Genomic DNA, 18,582 nt, shown 5'->3' with positions numbered 1-18,582 from the left:
GCAGACTATACTACAAAGCTACAGTCATCAAAACAGTATGGTACTGGCACAAAAACAGAAATATAGATCAATGGAACAGGATAGAAAGCCCAGAAATAAAGCCACACACATATGGTCAATTAATCTACAACAAAGGAGAAAAGAATATAAAATGGACAAAAGACAGTCTCTTCAATAAATGCTGCTGGGAAAACTGGATAGCTACATGTAAAAGTATGAAATTAGAACATTCTCTAACACCATAACAAAAATAAACTCAAAATGGATTAAAGACCTAAATGTAAGACTGGATACTATAAAACTCCTAGAGGAAAACATAAGCAGAACACTCTTTGACATAAATAGCAGCATTATCTTTTTGGATCCGTCTCCTAGAGTAATGGAAATGAAAACAAAAATAAACAAATGGGACCTAGTTTAACTTAAAAGTTTTTGCACAGAAAAGGAAACCATACACAAAATGAAAAGACAACCCACAAAATGGGAGAAAATATTTGCAAACAATGCAACTGACAAGGGATTAATCTCCAAAATATACAAACAGCTCATGCAGTTCAATTAAAAAAAAACCCAATCAAAAAATGGGCAGAAGATCTAAAAAGACATTTCTCCAAAGAAGACATACAGATGGCCAAAAGGCACATGAAAAGATGCTCAACATCACTAATTATCAGAGAAATGCAAATCAAAACTGCAATGAGGTACCACTTCACACCAGTCAGAATGGCCATCATGAGAAAGCCTACAAATAACAAATGCTAGACAGGATGTGGAGAAAAAGGAACTCTCTCACATTGTTGGTGGGAATGTAAATTAGTACAACCACTATGGAGAACAGTATGGAGGTTCTTCTAAAAAACCAAAAATAGAACTACCATATGATTCTGCAATCCCACTCCTAGGCATATATCTGGAGAAAACCATATTTCGAAAAGATACATTTACCCCAATGTTCACTGCAGTGCTATTTACAATAACCAAGACATGGATGCAACCTAAATGTCCTTCGACAGAGGAATGGATAAAGAAGATGTGGTACACATATACAATGGAATATTACACAGCCATAAAAAAGAATGAAATAATGCCATTTGCAGCAACATGGGTGGACCTATAGATTATCATACTAAGTGAAGTAAGCCAGACAAAGACAAATATCATACAATATTGCTTATATGTGGAATCTAAAAAAAGGATACAAGCGAACTTATTTACAAAACAGAAATAGACTCAAAGACACAGAAAACAAACTTGCAGTTACTAATAGGGAAGAAGGGAGAGGGATAAATTAGGAGTTTGGGATTAAAATATACACACTACCATATATAAAATAGATAACCAACAAGGACCTACTGTATAACACAGGGAACTATACTCAATATCTTATAATGACCTATAATGGAAAAGAATGTAAAAAAAGAATATATATACTTATGTATATGTATGTAAAAAAATTAGATCAAAATAGATCATGACTTACATGTAAAATCTAAAACTATAAAAATTCTAGTGGGGGAGGGCGTCCACGCTGGGCTCACTGCCCACTGGCCAGCAGGGCAGAAACTGTCAGGGAAGGACGCAGAGAGCCACGGTCACCCGTGCTCGGGTTCAGCAGTCGCTGCCTCCCACCTCCAGGAGTCGGGACCCAGAGGGAGACAGTCTGACCCTGCCCACCCGTGGATGGCTGCCAAAAGAAAAAAAAAAAAAATGACATTACACATCCCCTCACCCAGGCTGGCAGTTCCAGGGGATATTTGCAAAACGTATGGCCTTTTTACTTTACTTCCTCATCTCTAACTTCTTTCTGTGCTATAAAAGAAACTGGCATCCAAACCCCGATAAGGTGGTTTATCAGAGACACTAGTCTGCCATCTTCTCGGTCTGCTGGTAGTGACTTCTTTTCTCTCTTATTCTCTACCTTGCTAAGGAGAGATGAGAAACTAGGGCTTCCTGTATAGTGTGAATTCCAGAGAATCCTGGAGTTTTCCATAAATACACTCCTCCAAGGCTATCAAGTGATATGTTTTGCTTTCCAGTTTGGTGTGATCATGATGAAATGCCTACTTTTTTGTTTTATTACATCACCTACTCTGTTCCTTCCCTAAAATGTGACAATTAAAAGGTGGAGCCCCAAAGGGAAAAAAAAAATTTCTAGAAATTTTTGTCACTTTGGGTAGGCAAAAATTTCTTAGATATGACATTAAAAGCCTATACATAAAGGAAAAAATAATAAATAAGACTTCAACAAAGTTAATTTCTACTCTTCAAAAGATACTGTTAAGAGAATAAAAAGACAAGTCATAGATTGGGAGAAATGTTTACAAATCACATATGATAGAGGTCTTATATCCAGAATATACAAAGAACTCTCAAAACTCAATGATAAGAAAACAAACAGCCCAATAAAAAAATAATCAGCAAAAGATTTGAACACTTTCCCAAAGAAGTGAAAAATAATGAGAAATGAGAAATAATGGGAAATGCAAATTAAAACCACAATGAGACACCACTACACACCTATTAATTCAAATAAAAAAGATTTATCATACCAAGTGTTGGTGAGGATATGAAGGAACAGGAACTCTCATACATTGCTACTAGGAATGTAAATTGGTATGACCATTTTGGAAAACAGTTTGACAGTCTCTTTAGAAAGTTAAATATACACCTAGCATATCCAGCCCACTCCCAGATATCTGCCCAAGAGAAATGAAAGCATAGGTCCATATAAAGACTTGTAGACAAACATTTATAGCAGCTTTATTTATAATAGTCAAACCTGGAAAATAGTCAAATAGCCATCAACAAATGAATGGACAAACAAGTGCTGTGTTAAAAGAACAAAGTACCAAAGAAATATATACCCATGTTCATAGCAGCATTACTCACAATAGCAAAAAGGTAGAAGCAACCCAAGTGTCCATTGATGGATGAATGGATAAAAAAAATGTGGTATATACATGCAATGGAATATTATTCAGCCTTTAAAAAGGAAGAAAATTCTGATGTGTGCTACAACATGGATAAACACTGGGGACATTATGCTAAGTAAAATAAATCAGTCACACTCACACTCACACACACACAATACTGTACGATTCCATTGATATGAGGTACCAAGAGTTGTGAGATTCACAGAGACAGAGTGTAGAATGGTAGTTGCAGGGGCTGGGGAGACGGGTGAATGGAGAGGTACTGTTTAGTGGGGACTGAGTTTCAGTTTTGCAAGATAAAGAGTTCCGTCGATGGATGGTGGTGATGGTTGCACATCAGTGTGAATGTACTTAACACTATTGAACTGTACACTTAAAAATGACGAAGATGGTAAATTTTATGTTATGTGTATTTTACCACAATCAAAATTTAACTTTTTTTTCAGTGCCATGCAAAGGAAGAGATTCCTTATACCTTGAAAGAATCCTAGAAAGCTTCCTGGAGGAAAGGTCATTTGAGTTAGACCCAGGAAGGAGAGTAGGATTTACCTAGAAAACAGGAATTGGCCATCCCAGGCAAAGGACAGCTCAAACAAAGGAAGGGGAGCTGGAGTGGGCTGAAGGGTGTGGGGTCAGAGAGCCAGCAGCCAGGAACCTGGGGTTGGAGGGATGAGGTTGAAAAGTAAGACGGGACCCACCCCACGAGGGCCTCCCAGCCTCTGTTAGAGAAGAGAGACATTTGTAAACATCAGCTCTGAACAAGCCAGACCCACAGCACCATGGCTCCATCAAGACGGCCATTCGGAAGGAAAAGACTTGGGGTCGGCTCTGGATAGTCGTCGAAAAATAAACATGTCCCTGGACATTCAGGAAACGCTCTGCGAGGCTGTGTCCAGGCAGGGCTGTTTGCTTATTTGTGACTTTCCTGCTTTCCATCACCCTGTCAGCGGCCACCCTGCCCCCATCCTGACCCTGACACCCGGCTGGCCGGGCCTCCGTCATTGGCTTCAGAAGAAAACTGGTCCCTAGGAGGGGAAGGAAGGCAGGAGGGGCAGCAGGAGTGCACGTGTAGGGTCAGCAGTGTGTGTGTCAGAGTGCATTTGCACACAAACTGGTAGCACTGTGAGTGGCACAATGTGTGTGTGTGTGTACATGCATATGTGTCACACCAGAGTAGATGGGGGCCTGGGTGAAGCAGTGTGGACTCTAGGCCCAGATGGGCTGGGTTCAAATCCAACTCAGGCAAGTGACTTACTCTCTTTGTGCCTCAGTTTCTACATCTGTTAAATGGGAAAAATAATATTACCTACCTTACAAGGTTGTGGTAATGACTGAAACCAATTCATGAGTGAAAAGCACTTGATCAAATGGTGCCAGTACACAGGAAGTATGTAATAAGTGCTAGCAAGTATTATTCAAAAATAGACGTGTGTGTGTGTGCGCGCGCACCAGTGCATGTCGATATGGGTTCTGAGTATGGAAACGTGTGCAGCTTTGCAGTGAACGGGCATGAGTGCCCTTGAGGGTGCACATGCTAGGATTCGGGGAAAAGCAGCCATACCCAGTCAGGGGCTGGTCCCCTGGGTACTGCTTCCCAGCCTGGCACCCAGCTCTGAAGAGCCTGGAACCAGCCTCCCCATGGAGGCAAGCAAGGCCTTTGGGCAGCTCCCTTCTCCACAGCCCCCTGCCCTGGAGAGCAGCTCCCACGCTGGGCTGCCTTCTTCCTGCCTTGAGCTGATCAAGTCTCCTTTGTCTTTCCACTTCCTCAGGCTGCAGGAGTGAGGGTATTTTTTTTCTATCAAAGGCCACTGACCCTAAAAAGGAATCAAGCAAGGGTCAGCTACAAAGTCAACTTAATCTGGGGGCTGTTTTTCCTTAAAAATACCGAAGGATCTCAATTCTTCTGCTTTTTAAATCAAGAACAATAAGTAGCACCAATTCTAAAAAAAAAAAGTCCTCAACTTTATATTATATGAAATTGCTTTATAAAGGGTAAATCACTTTACAGATGTGAGGAATTCTTCTCTTTTAGAGGCACAGCACAACCCACCAGTGCAGTGAAGGAACTAGTAAGAGGGGGAAGAGAGACAGAGAAGAAAACCCCTGATCCTGGCTGGAGCTGAGAAGTTCATCCGGGATGAGAACTTCAGATCTAGCCTTCAGCGTGAATCTAACCAGTGTTGGGCTAACCACGGCTATCTGTTCTTGAACTGCTCTAACTCTCAAACCTTTAGAGGTTAAATTCTAGATGGAAACAGTGGGCTTTGGAATCAGGCTGGCCTGGATTCAAATCCCAGCTCTGCTGTCACCAATAGGGCCACCATGTTAAACACCATGTGTCTGCAATTGTGTAACCCAGGGACCTACTTACCAGGTTTGTGAGTTGGGTTGTAGTGGGATAAAGGCTGACCCCCAAAAGGATATGTCTATGTCCTTTCTGAGCACCTGAGAGTATTCCCTTATATGGCAAAAGATGCAACTAAGTTAAGGACCTTAAAAAGAGGAGTTTATCCTGTATTATCCAGGTGGGCCCTAAATCCAATGCCGAGTGCCCTTATGAGAGAGCAGCAGAGGGAGATTCGAGACAGACACGAAGAGGTGATGTGAAGATGGAGGCTGAGATTTGGAGATGGAATAGTGATAGTTCTTTCCTCCTAGAATTTTTTCTGAGGATTAAATAATGAAATGACCATACAGCTAGCTGTGGAACTTGGGGATCCTGTTGTAAGATTTGGGGTGGCAATATTAACCCCTCAGTTGTGCCCCAGGAGACACAGAGTGAGCAAGATACAGGATCAGCAACACAGTGAGAATTTTGAGATTTATGTCTGCCTTGGAGGTCTCAAAACCTAATTCTCTGCTGTCCACACCTCCTGGCAACAGTCTAAAGCTACCCAGTTTCCTTGTCTCTAATTGCCCACCAATATCTATTCTCCCTCTTCTTCCTTTTAGTAGCAGCAACTGCTCTCCAGCTAGAGACTTCATTTCCCAGACTCCCTTGCAGCAAAGCCTGACCCTCTAAGTTCTGGCCAATGGGAAGGGACAGGAACTGATGTGTGTCCTCAGAAGGAAGCTGCTTGCCCCTCCTCCTTCTTCCCATCCTGAAATCTACAAGGTAGATTGGTAGAGTCTCCTTCACAGCCAGGCAGATGAGGACAACTTCTAGACATATGCTGTCTGACCCTGGAGCCATTAGCCACATGAGCCTAAAGTAATTTAAATTTATTAATTAAGATAAAATAAAATTTAAAGCTCAGTTCCTGAGTCGCTCTAATCATGTTCAAGTGTTCAATATACACATGTGGCCAGTAGCTACTGTACTGGACAGCACAGGTAAAGAACATCTCCATCATCACCAAAAATTCTATTGGACAGCACTGTCATGGAGGATACAGAGCAACAAGACAGAAGGAACCTGGGCCCTTGGACAACTCTGAGGAGCAGAGTCACCCTGCAGCCTCCCCTGCTCCAACTGCCTATCATCTTACATTTTTACAAGAGAGAAATAAATGCTCTATCTTTATCTGTCAGTACAGGCAAACCAACATCCTAATACATACTTCTTAAAAAATCAATCCTTTCTCTATTTAAGTCAGCAGAGATAGTTTCTGTTGCTTGCAACCAAGAATGTTGACTGTTGCCAAAATGAGTAAAATAAGAAATGTAAAAGAGGGGCTGTTGATGTGGTCTGGGGGAACACTGAGGGCTTTCTTGAGAAAGTGCTATTTACGCTGAGACCTTGGCCACTTGCTCTGTCCACAGTAATGGGACCAGATTGAGCTCTTTGAGTCATGCAGTGCCCAAGCCAAAATGGTACACAGGATGTAAGAGAGGATGCTCCTCTCCACAAACGTACCTAGGTTTATTCACCCACAGGAAATGGCTGATCCCAATTCTGAGGCAGGGAATGGACAAGATGAGCCGTATCATATCAGCCAGCAAGGACTCTTCAAAGACCACTAGGGTGGCGTCAAAAGGACTCGGGAGCCAACTGAAGTGTTCCCATTGGACAAAGATGGGACAAGTAAGACATCAATAATAAAACGAACTGCAGTGGATTGAAATTCACCAAATATATTTAAATCTATGAGTTCATAATGATACTGAAAGCAAACAAACCAACCAACTCAGGAGGATGATAGGAAACTAACTCATTCTTTTAAAGACTGGTAGAAAAAAGGATAAATCCAGCTTTATCCTGCCTTTCCTATATGAATTGTACCACTGGGAAACCAAATAGTAGATGAGGAGAAGTTTCTCTTTGCAACAAATGCAGAAGGAATAATGATAGTTTTTGCAGCCCCTTATGAATTTATGGATCTAGACATTGAGTATCACAAAAAGAAAGACAACCAGACACTATGTGTCTCCTGATGGAATAACACACCACCACCGACATAGCCTTGCCAAAAACAGAAAAAAACAAACAAAAAAACTGAACCTGATCAAACCTCGAGACCCAACTTTCAGTTTACAGGAAATTCAGAGTCCAGAGGAGCTTGCTAAACATACAGTTGGAAAATTCAGCCTGTGAGAAACTTTTCTGAACAAAAATCCAGTTTCTTCAACAAACCAACTTCAAGAAAAAAAAAAAAAAAGAGGAGGAACTTATGGATTAAAAAAAGACTCAGATGGGACTTCCCTGGTGGCACAGTGGTTAAGAATCTGCCTGCGAATGCAAGGACCACAGGTTCGAGCCCTGGTCCGGGAAGATCCCACATGCCATGGAGCAACTAAGCCCGTGCACCACAACTATTTATTCTGCGCTCTAGAGCCCATGAGCCACAACTACTGAGCCCACAAGCCACAACTACTGAGCCCACATGCCACAACTACTGAAGCCCATGCACCTAGAGCCCATGCTTCTCAACAAGAGAAGCCACCACAATGAGAAGCCCACACGCTGCAACTAGAGAAAGCCTGTGCACAGCAACCAAGACCCAACACAGCCATAAATAAATAAATAAATAAATAAATTTATTTTAAAATATATATATATCAACTAATCACAATGTGTGGCCTTATTTAGATCCTGACTCAGACAAACTAAAACTTCTAAAAATAAGACATTAATGGAGCGTTTGGAAATCTGGATAATAACTGGATATTTGATGATCTTAAGGAATTACTATTAATTCTTTTAGGTATAATAATGTTATTTTCAGATGAAATATGATGTGTGGGATTTGCTTCAATATAAGCTGGAAAGGGCAGAAGTGAACGGGGATGTGAATGAAAAAAAAAAACGGCCATGAGTTGATAATTGTTGATGTCGGATGATGGGTACGCAGGAGTTCATTATACTATTCTCTTTTGGGATATTTAAAACGTTCCATTTGACATTTTCTTAATGAATCCTTTGGTACCTTCATCTGTTTGAAATTTTCTAAAAGTATATTAAAAAAAATAATTTGCTACACACAAAATCCCAGGACACAAACCAGAACAACTGGACTGAGGCAGATTTTAGTCTCTGCTGCTTTCTCTGCCCCACGCAGAGCCACCAGCCAACCCACCAGTCCCAAGCCTGTCCCATGATGATTTTTATCTCAGGGACCTCAATAGCCTCCCCTGCCACTGGGTCTTTTTGGTGTTGTTTTAATAATTACTTTATTGAGATACAACTCACACATCCCACAATTCATCCATTGTAAGTGTTCAATTCAATGGTTTTTGGTCAAGTCACAAAAATGTACAACCATCACCAAGTTAGTTTCAGAACATTCACAGCATTTCACATGCACGCTCCCAAAGCTCTGAATACCTTCAAGTCTTGGTCCTTTCTCTCCCAGAAGGTTTCTGCAACTTTCATGCCAGTTTTCCTGCCATGATGCCAGTTCTCTGTCTCATTTATCCCCCGACACACACACAGTAAGTGTCACGTCACTGGCCGCCCCACCACAGAATGGTGGCCTTCCAAGCCCAGGCTCAGCATGAGAAGAGACCTGGAGGCATGAAGCTGTGAGCACTTGGGGTCAACAGGAGACCTGAAGTCATTCAGAAGTGAAAGAGGAAGCAGAGGATGGAGAAATCCAGGCGGGGCTGAGGAGACTGCACCCGAGTGGACCCCTAGCACTGCACGGGATGCGGGTGCCCCTGCCCAGAAGGAGGGGTGCCTCCCCCTCTGCCCTCCTCCCAGGCGGGAAAGCCATCACCTCCCCTTTCCTGTCCTCCCACCCCACTCCTGAGGCCTGCAAATCACACGAGCCACTAAGCCCGTCCAGTCACACCTTTCAAAGCAGTAGTTTCCTTTATTCAAAGACAAGAGACGTTTCCACTGGGAGCAGACAGGCCAGGAGCCCTTTCTCCTTCCTGTCCTCCCTTCCCGGGGAATCAATCTTCTTAAACCTTATTCTCCCAGAGACCATCTGGATGAAAACTGCTCAGGAAATTCAGTCGGGTACTAAGTCCAGTGCTCTCATCCATCTTGCCCTGTCACAGCCCAGTGCTTCAGCCTTAAAGAATCCTTACAGCTCGGGCTGCCACGGGCCTCCTGGCCACAGGAGCAAGCCCTGCCGGCACTCAGAGCCACACCTTCCCTACATCTTAGGAACTGTAAACCACCTTGCAGTTTTATCCAGCTCTCACCCTCTCTCTGGACCCTTGGTCCCACTCTGCAGTGCCACCCAATTGTAATGTCCAGAGAAGTTATGTGGTACAGTGGGAAAAATTCACAGAGGCACAGGGCTGGAAGCTTTCTCTGCTGTGTGACTTCGGCCAAGTGACCTGACCTCTCTGAGTCTCAGTATCCCCATCAGTAAAACTATGGTTAATAACACCCACCTTGGGGAACTGTGGTAGGGTTCAAATGAGATAATGGACTTTAAAATCACTTTCCTCCTCATTTATTCTGCTCTGGCTTTCTTGCTTTTTCCCAGACTCTCCAACCATCCTCCCACCTCAGGGCCTTTGCCCTTGCTATTCTCTATACCTGGAAAGTCTCTTCCTGAATATCCGTATGCATAGCTCACTTCCTTCCAGTCTCAGCTCAAAATGTTACCACAGGGCTTCCCTGGTGGCACAGCGGTTAAGAATCTGCCTGCCAATGCAGGGGACATGGGTTCGAGCCCTGGTCCAGGAGGATCCCACATGCCACGGAGCAATTAATCCCGTGAGCCACACCTACTGAGCCTGCGCCCTAGAGCCTGCGAGCCACAACTATGAGCCCGCGTACTGCAGCTACTGAAGCCCGCACACCTAGAGCCCATGGTCTGCAATAAGAGAAGCCACTGCAATGAGAAGCCTGCACACTGCAAGGAAGAGTAGCTCCCACTCAACGCAACTAGAGAAAGCCCCTGCACCGCAACGGAGACCCAATGCAGCCAAAAATAAATAAATAAATAAAATTTTAAAAATAAATAAAATTACATATTAAAAAAATGTTACCATGTCAGAGAGGCCTTCCTAGACCAGCCTATCTAAAACAGACACCAGGGAAGTGGGTAGGGCGAGGGCGGCCCACCCGACCCCCGCCTCATGGTCCTGTTCTCCCCACAGTTCGCCATGGATGACGATATTGCTGCACTCCTGGTCGACAACTGCTGCACTCCTGGTCGGCATGTGCGAGGCCAGCTTCGCGGGCGACGAGGCTCCCCGGACTGTCTTCCCCTCCATCCCCTCCCTTCTCCTCCCGGGACAGGGAACCCCAGCACCAGGGCGTGATGGTGGGCATGAGCCAGAAGGACTCCTATGTGGATGATGAGGCCCAGAGCAAGAGAGGCATCCTGACCCTCAAGTACACCATCGAGCAGGGCATTGTCACCAACTGGGAGGACACGGAGAAGATATGGCACCACACCTTCTACAACGAGCTGCGGGTGGCCCCCGAGGAGCACCCCGTGCTGCTGACTGAGGCCCCCCTGAACCCCAAGGCCAACTGTGAGAAGATGGCCCATATCATGTTCAAGACCTCGACACCCCAGCCATGTACGTGGCCATCCAGGCTGTGCTATCCCTGTACACCTCTGGCCGCACCACTGGCATCGTGATGGACTCCAGTGACAGGGTCACCCACACGGTGCCCATCTACTAGAGATACGCCCTCCCCCACGCCATCCTGCGTCTGGACCTGGCTGGCGGGGACCTGACGGACTACCTCATGAAGATCCTCACGGAGCGTGGCTACAGCTTCACCAACACGGCTGAGCGGGAAATCGTTCATGACATCAAGGAGAAGTTCTGCTACGTCGCCCTGGACTTCAAGCAGGAGATGGCCACCGCGGCTTCCAGCTCCTCCCTGGAGAACAGCTGCAAGCTGCCCGATGGGCAGGTCATCACCATTGGCAATGGGTGGTTCCACTGCCCTGAGGGTCTCTTCCAGCTTTCCTTCCTGGGCATGGAATCCTGTGACATCCACGAAACTACCTTCAATTCCATCATGAAGTGTGACGTCGACATCCGCAAGGACCTCTATGCCAACACGGTGCTGTCTGGCGGGACCACCATGTACCCAGGCATCGCCGACAGGATGCAGAAGGAGATCACCGCCCTGACTCCCAGCACAATGAACATCAAGATCACTGCCGCCCCTGAGTGCGAGTACTCCGTGTGGATCGGCGGCCCCATCCTCGCCTTGCTGTCCACCTTCCAGCAGATGTGGATCAGCAAGCAGGAGTACACTGAGTCTGGCCCCTCCATCGTCCACCGCAAATGCTTCCAGGTGGACTGTTAGTTGCGTTACACCCTTTTCTTGACAAAACCTAACTCGTGCAGAAAATGAGATGAGACTGGCATAGCTTTATCTGGTGTGTTTTTTTGGTCTTTTTTGATTTGTGTGTGTGTGTGTGTGTGTGTGTGTGTGTGTGTGTGTGTGTGCTTGACTCAGGATTTAAAACTGGACCGGTGAAGGTGACAGCAGTTGGTTGGATGGAGCATCCCCAAAGTTCTACAAGGTAGCTGAGGGCTTTTTGCGGAACGCGGGCCTCTTACTGTTGCGGCCTCTCCCGTTGCGGAGCACAGGCTCTGGATGCGCAGGCTGAATGGCCATGGCTCACGGGCCCAGCCGTTCTGCGGCATGTGGGATCTTCCCGGACCGGGGCATGAACCCGTGTCCCCTGCATCGGCAGGCGGACTCTCAACCACTGTGCCACCAGGGAAGCCCCTAGCCTAGGACTTTGATTGTACATTGTTCTTTATTTTTAATAGTCATTCCAAATATCATGAGATGCATTGTTACAGGAAGTCCCTTGCCTTCCAAAAAGCTGCCCTGCTTCTCCCTGAGGAGAAGGGCCAGTCCTCGCCCGAGTCCACACAGGGGAGGGTGATAGCACTGCTTTTGCGTAAATTATGTACTCTAAAATTTTTTTTTTAATCTTCGCTTTAATACTTGTTCTTTTCGTTTGTTTTATTTTGAATGGTCAGCCATCGTGGCCCCCCTTTTTGTCCCCCAACTTGAGATGTATGAAGGCTCTTGGTCCCCCTGGGAGCGGGTTGGGGTGCAGAGGTAGCCAGGGCTTACCTGTACACTGACTTGAGACCACTTCAATAAAGTGTACACATTAAAGAAAAAACAAAACAAAACAGACACCACCACCTACCACCACTCATCGCCCACCACCTCCTTTCCTATCTTTTACCCTGCTTTAATTTTCTTCAAAGCCCTTACGTCTACCTAACACATTAGAGTAATGTGTTTACCGAATGCCTATCTTCCCTACAGGAATGTTAAGTTCAGTGAGGGCAGGGACCATATCTGTTTTATTCTTTGCTGTATCCCCAGTGCTGGGACAGTGCCAGGCACACAGAAATCACTCCATAAATATTGAAACAATGGAGGAATAAATGGCTGACTGCATGAACTGCATGAACAAGTCACTTTGCACAGTGCCCGGCCCTTCACAGGTGCTCGGGAAATAGGAGTTATTCCTGTTAGTAATTTGGAGGTGCTGAGAGAGGCATGAAAGGGCCTGGACTTTGGGAACAGGTGGGGCTAAAGAGAAGAGAGCTCAGGTGGGACTCAAAGCTACCCACAGCCTGTCCAGAGGCCACACACCACATACCGTGACATCAGGCCAAGGCAGGGATTTGCCTTTAGAGAACTCCCTAGCCTGAGGGGCCCTCGAGCCCCACCCACTGCAGCATCCTCCGGGAGCTGGGTCGGGGGAGGGAGGTAAGGGATTGGGATGCACCTGGCCCTCAGGATGGACAGACTCGCCCACCCACACCTAGAAAAGGTGCCCAGCTAGCCCAGCAATGGGGTGTAGAAGAGGCTCTCTGTTCCCAAAGGGAGCCCGAGGAGCAGAAGGGACTGATCACCAGGACTAAGTTTGTAGTGGACACCTACGCCAGGTAGGGAGTAGGCCGGGCCCAGGCAGAGGAGGCAGAGAACAGAGTCATGAGTCCGTAGCCCTGAACTGTGCCCCCAGGGGTCTGGAGTTTCTCAGTTCAGAATAGGCTGGGTGTCAGAGTTATGGAAGAAAGAGCAAATCAATGCGGAAAGCCCAGCTCCGTCCCTTTAACCATGTGACCTCAGACAAATCACTTAACCTCTCTGAGCTTCAGTGTCTCCATCTGTCAGGTGGAAATAATAATATCCACCTCAAGATGCTTATTGATAATAATAAGAGTTACCATTTACCAGCACTTTGCTATGTGCTGGGATGTTACATTATCTCCTTTGAGCCTCAAAACATCCCTTCCATTAGGCATTTCTTTTTCTTTGCGGTACGCGGGCCTCTCACTGTTGTGGCCTCTCCCGTTGCGGAGCACAGGCTCCGGACGCGCAGGCTCAGTGGCCGTGGCTCACGGGCCCAGCCGCTCTGTGGCATGTGGGATCTTCCCGGACCCGGGCACGAACCCCGTGTCCCCTGCATCGGCAAGCGGACTCTCAAGCACTGAGCCACCAGGGAAGCCTCCATTAGGCATTTCTATTCTCACTTTACAGAGGAGGAAAGAAGTTCAGAGAGGGTAGTAACCAGCCCAAAGCCACCCAGCTGGGAAGAATCAGATCGAAACTGGACCCAAATCTGCTGGTTGTAAAGCCCTATTTTAACCACCATCTAGAGGATGCACGTAAGCCCCCAGCATGCAGCCAGGCACACAGATTCCCAATTTGTGAATTTTCTTCTCCTTCCTTGAGCTTCAGGTCTGGAGACAGATGAGCCCAGCTATGGGGGCTGAAGGGACAGGAAGCCAGGTGGCCCTTGGGTTGAGCTGAAGCAGCAGCAACAGCCCTCACCTCACTCCCGGCCAAGCACAAGCAGCCCCGGGCTGGCTTCCTGCTCCCCACAGTTTGCAAGAAACCCCTTCCGAACACCTCCTCCCCAGCCCAGGCAGGCTGGGGTCATCCCTGCAGAGGAAGTTCAGCCAGGTCAGGCCTACCCCTTTCCCACAGCCCCTCCATGGCTTTTCCACTCACCTCTGGGCTGAGAATCCCCCAAGGCCCCCCACCCAGGGCCTGAGGGGTTACGCTGCCATTGGCGTTGCTCCCTTGATAGGGGACAGCCTAATGCATGTCTGACCCACGCCAATAAATCAGGGAGGGGTGCGGGGGTGGGGACATTCATAAATCTATATCAAACAGCCCCCAAATTATGACAGATGACATGGCAGTCATAAAATTGCACAAGCAAAACTCACCAAGTCATTAATTTCATGGCCGTAGAAAATAAACAGACACATTTTTTCGCGGCCCTAATAAATTTTTAAAAACTCAAAGAATGGTCCATCTGCTTCGAATAATTTTTAATTTCCTATTCTGTCTCATTCCCATTAGCTATTCCACTGAGATATTTGCTAAATTCTTTCATTTACCTCCTCCCATCTGTATTCAATTACCCTATTCCCAAATAGAGTGAGTTTTTGTTTCTCCTAAGCACGGGACAAAATACCCCTGCCTGTACCTTAAAGCAAATGTTATGTGTGTTTTATTATCTGTTAGACCGTACGAGTCATTCTAACTCGATTGCCTGTGCGGAAAGTCTTGGAGAGCAATCTGATTTTGATGTTTTCTGGCTTGGGTGGAAAACACCTGCCCGATTCTCAAAGCTAATCTATTAACGTGGTAAATGCTGTAGCAGATGTTCCTGAGTGAGCGAGGGGCCGCAATGGGCTGTGACCAGACCCAGAGTATCGGGCACAGAGTGGAGATCAGAGGCCAGCAACACCACTGGGGGCCGAGCTGTCACATTTTCCGGCCGGCCCCCAGGCTCTGGCTGCCTGGTGACTCCCCACCGCCTCCCAGGGCTCTCAGCAGCCACTCGAGATGGAAGGACATTTCAAGGTCATCTGGTCCACCCCCAGCAGCCCCGTGTTTTTTATAGAAGGAAGACTGAGGCCCAGAGAGGAGGTGTGATTGCCCAAAGTCACACAGCATACTGAAAACGGAGAACATCCTTAGCATCTCTGGTGGGTGCAAGGAGCTGAGATGGGAAGAGGAGGGGAATTCTGTGAGCAACTTTCCCACCAGTTTCTTCCACCTGGGGAAACAACATCACTTAGGTCTTTTCTGTCTACCAGTCTTCACAAGTCATCTTTCCTCATCCTGCAGGAGCAGTGACAGATGCAGAGACTAGGAGGTGAGCTGAGGGGCTAAAGCCTTGCTCGGGGGTGAGTTGGTTTCAACACAGTGATGCAGTGGAACCTGCAAAGCCCCAGGAACATGGAAGTCCAGGCCAAGCTGCAGATCTGGGAAGGAGCTGGGGTCTCCAAAGCCTCACACAGCATAATCCAGGTAGCTCTACTATGGGGGCCCACATCCCTGCAGCCCTCATTATTTCCATGCATGCTGGTGGTTTCTTACTATGGGCAGTTTCTCTGCTGCCTGAGAGCTTTCTCTGGCCTAGGATTCGGGAGACCCTCAGGACAGGCCAGAAGTGCAGGGATTTGACACCTTCAGAAGCAGCCTTAACGATGATTGGGAGTTGGTGTATATATATCCCCCTCACCTTCTCCCCTCTTGGATGGGACAATTCTGAGACAAATCTATACCAGTGATTCTCAACCAGGTACAATTTTGCACCCCCAGGGGACATGGAGCAATATCTGGAGACATTTTGGTTGGATGGTTGCTACTGGCATCTGGTAGAGGCCAGGATGCTGCTAAACATCCAACAACACCCAGGACAGCACCCCACAACCAATAATTATTCAGTCCAAAATGTCAATAGTGCTGAGGTTGAGAAACCCTGTTCTCTACCCTCTCACAGAGGTCCTCAATGGGATTGAGCCCCAGATGCCCGTAGCAACGACCTGCTCATTTAGGCACACACTCCTGACTTCTCTCCCCTCCTTGGACACCTTCCTCACTCCCCTTCCAGAACTTCCCGAGACCACCTCCCACAAAACTACTTTCACGCAAATCCTCACCTCAACGTCTGCTTCTTGGGGGACCCAACCTAAGATCACCCATTACTACAGTCATGAGGACAACCTTGGAAAGGTCTTGAAGAGTTGGGTTCCTATTTCAGTCATTTACACTCTTACTGCACACATTCAGTCCCAGGGGTACCCACACTGAACATAGCTTCTTGAGGACACGTACATGGGGGCAACACCAGACCAGCTTGGTCAGGAACGTCCTTTGGCCTTACTCTCGTGGACCAGCTGACTGGAGATACGCTCACTTTGCAAAGAGATGTGAGACTTGAATACAGATTCAATGCAATCCCTGTCAGAATCCCAGCTACTTCTTTGTAAAACTGGCGGGCTGATTCTAAAATTTACATGGAATTACAAAGGACCAGGAATAGCCAAAACAATCTTGAAAAAGAAGAATGAAGTAGGACGACTCACACTTCCTGATTTCAAAATTTGCTACAAAGCAACAGTAATCAAGATAGTGTGGTACTGGCACTAGGATAGATATATAGATCAGTGAACTAAAACTGAAAGTACAGACATGCCCATATATCTATGGTCAACTGACTTTTGACAAGGGTGTAAAGACCATTCAATGGAGAAAAGATAGTCTTTTCAACAAATGATGCCAGGACAACTGGATATCCACGTGCAAAAGAATGAAGTTGAACCCTACCTCACACCATACACAAAAATTAACTCAAAATGGATCAAATACCTAAATGTAAGAGCTAAAACTATAAAACTCTTACAAGAAAACATAGGGTTAAATCTTCGTGATCTTGGATTTGGCAAAGTATTCTTAGATATGACCCTAAAAGCATGAGAAAAAAGAGGAAAAAAAATGATAAATTGAACTTAAAATTGAAAACTTTGGTGCTTCTATGGACACCATCAATAAAGTGAAAAGACAACCCATAGAATGGGAAAAAAATATTTTCAAGTCATATATCTGATAAGGGACTTATATTATTAGGTATCCATGAATTTAGAACTACTATTTTCTCCTGGTAAATTTAAATTTCATACATTGACCCTCTATATCTCTAATGATGCCTTTTTGCCTTAAATTCTATTTTGTGTGATAGTAATATAACTATGCTAATTTTCTTTTGGTTAGCATTTTTCTGATTTTTTTTCACTGTTTTACTTACAATTTTTTATCACTTTTAGACGTGTCTCATGTAAGCAGCATTTGGCTATTCATTTTTCAATCCAATCTGAGAGTATATAATTTGAACTGGGGAGTTCAGTCTATTTATATTTATAGAGCTTACAAATATATTTGACTTTATTTCTATGATCTTGTTTTTGTTTTGTTTTTATTTTAATTTGTCCTGCTTCCTAAGGATTTATTTTCATCTTCTTTGTTGCATTGTTTTGAAGTTTTTTACTCATCCCATTTCTCCCCCTTCTACTGTGTAGAGGATAGGCATTCTATTATTTTTTTTTATTGGTGACTTAGTATTTTGAAATTATTACCTAACTTAACTTAGTCTAAAGTTAATCAATATCTTACCCTTTTCTTGAACAATGCAAAGTGCTTTGAAAGCTTTAATTCCATTTATTATACTTACGGTCCAGGATTTTAGTTCCATCTCCTGTTTAACCCCACAGAATAGACATTGTTTTGGACAATCAGTGTGTTCGTTTAGATTTACCCATATTTTTATTATTTTCTCAATTCATCATCACTTCTGGTATCTGAGACGTTTTTCCTCAGATCATTTTTCTTCTCAAGCTCATCCTTCAGAAATTCCTTGAATGGGGGTCTGTTGTTTATAAATTCTCTCAGTTATAGTAAACGGACATACCTTTTATTGAGTTTCATTTTATTGTACTTCATTACTGTGGTTTTTTTTACAAATTGAAGGTTTGTGTCAACCCTGCATCAAGCAAGTCTATCTGTGCCATTTTTCCAACAGCATTTGCTCACTTCATTGCTCTGTGTCACATTTTGGTAATTCTCACAATATTTTAAACTTTTTCACTATTATTATATTTGCTATGGTTATCTGTGATCAGTGATCTCTGATGTTACTACTACAACTCATTGGAAGGCTCAGAAGATGGTTAGCATTTTTTAGCAATAAATATTTTTAAATTAATAAATTTAATAAATTATGTACACTCTTTTGACATAATGTTATTACACACTTAACAGAACATAGTATAGTGTAAACATAACGTTTTTGTTTTTTTTTTTGGCCACGACACGCAGCTTGTGGGATCTTAGTTGCCCAACCAGGGATTGAACCTGGGCCCTCATCAGTGAAAGTGCCGAGTCCTAACCACTGGACCGCCAGGGAATTCCCAAAACATAACTTTTATATGCACTGGGAAACAAAAATCT

At 45.1% G+C, this 18,582-nt stretch overlaps 1 protein-coding gene and 1 pseudogene across 1 annotated transcript in view; one reads left to right on the top strand and one right to left on the bottom strand.

The window, feature by feature from the left end:
- The window catches only part of LRMDA (leucine rich melanocyte differentiation associated), a 1,257,159-nt gene that overhangs the window by 1,233,266 nt on the left and 5,311 nt on the right, over positions 1–18,582 (bottom strand). The window lies entirely within an intron of this gene.
- LOC116741485 lies at positions 10,437–11,619 on the top strand (annotated as a pseudogene).

This window comes from Phocoena sinus, chromosome 16 (assembly GCF_008692025.1).
Source record: "Phocoena sinus isolate mPhoSin1 chromosome 16, mPhoSin1.pri, whole genome shotgun sequence".
Lineage (NCBI taxonomy): Eukaryota > Metazoa > Chordata > Mammalia > Artiodactyla > Phocoenidae > Phocoena > Phocoena sinus.
The sequence above is the reverse complement of the archived record's forward strand: the minus strand, read 5'-3'. Positions and strand labels throughout refer to the sequence as shown.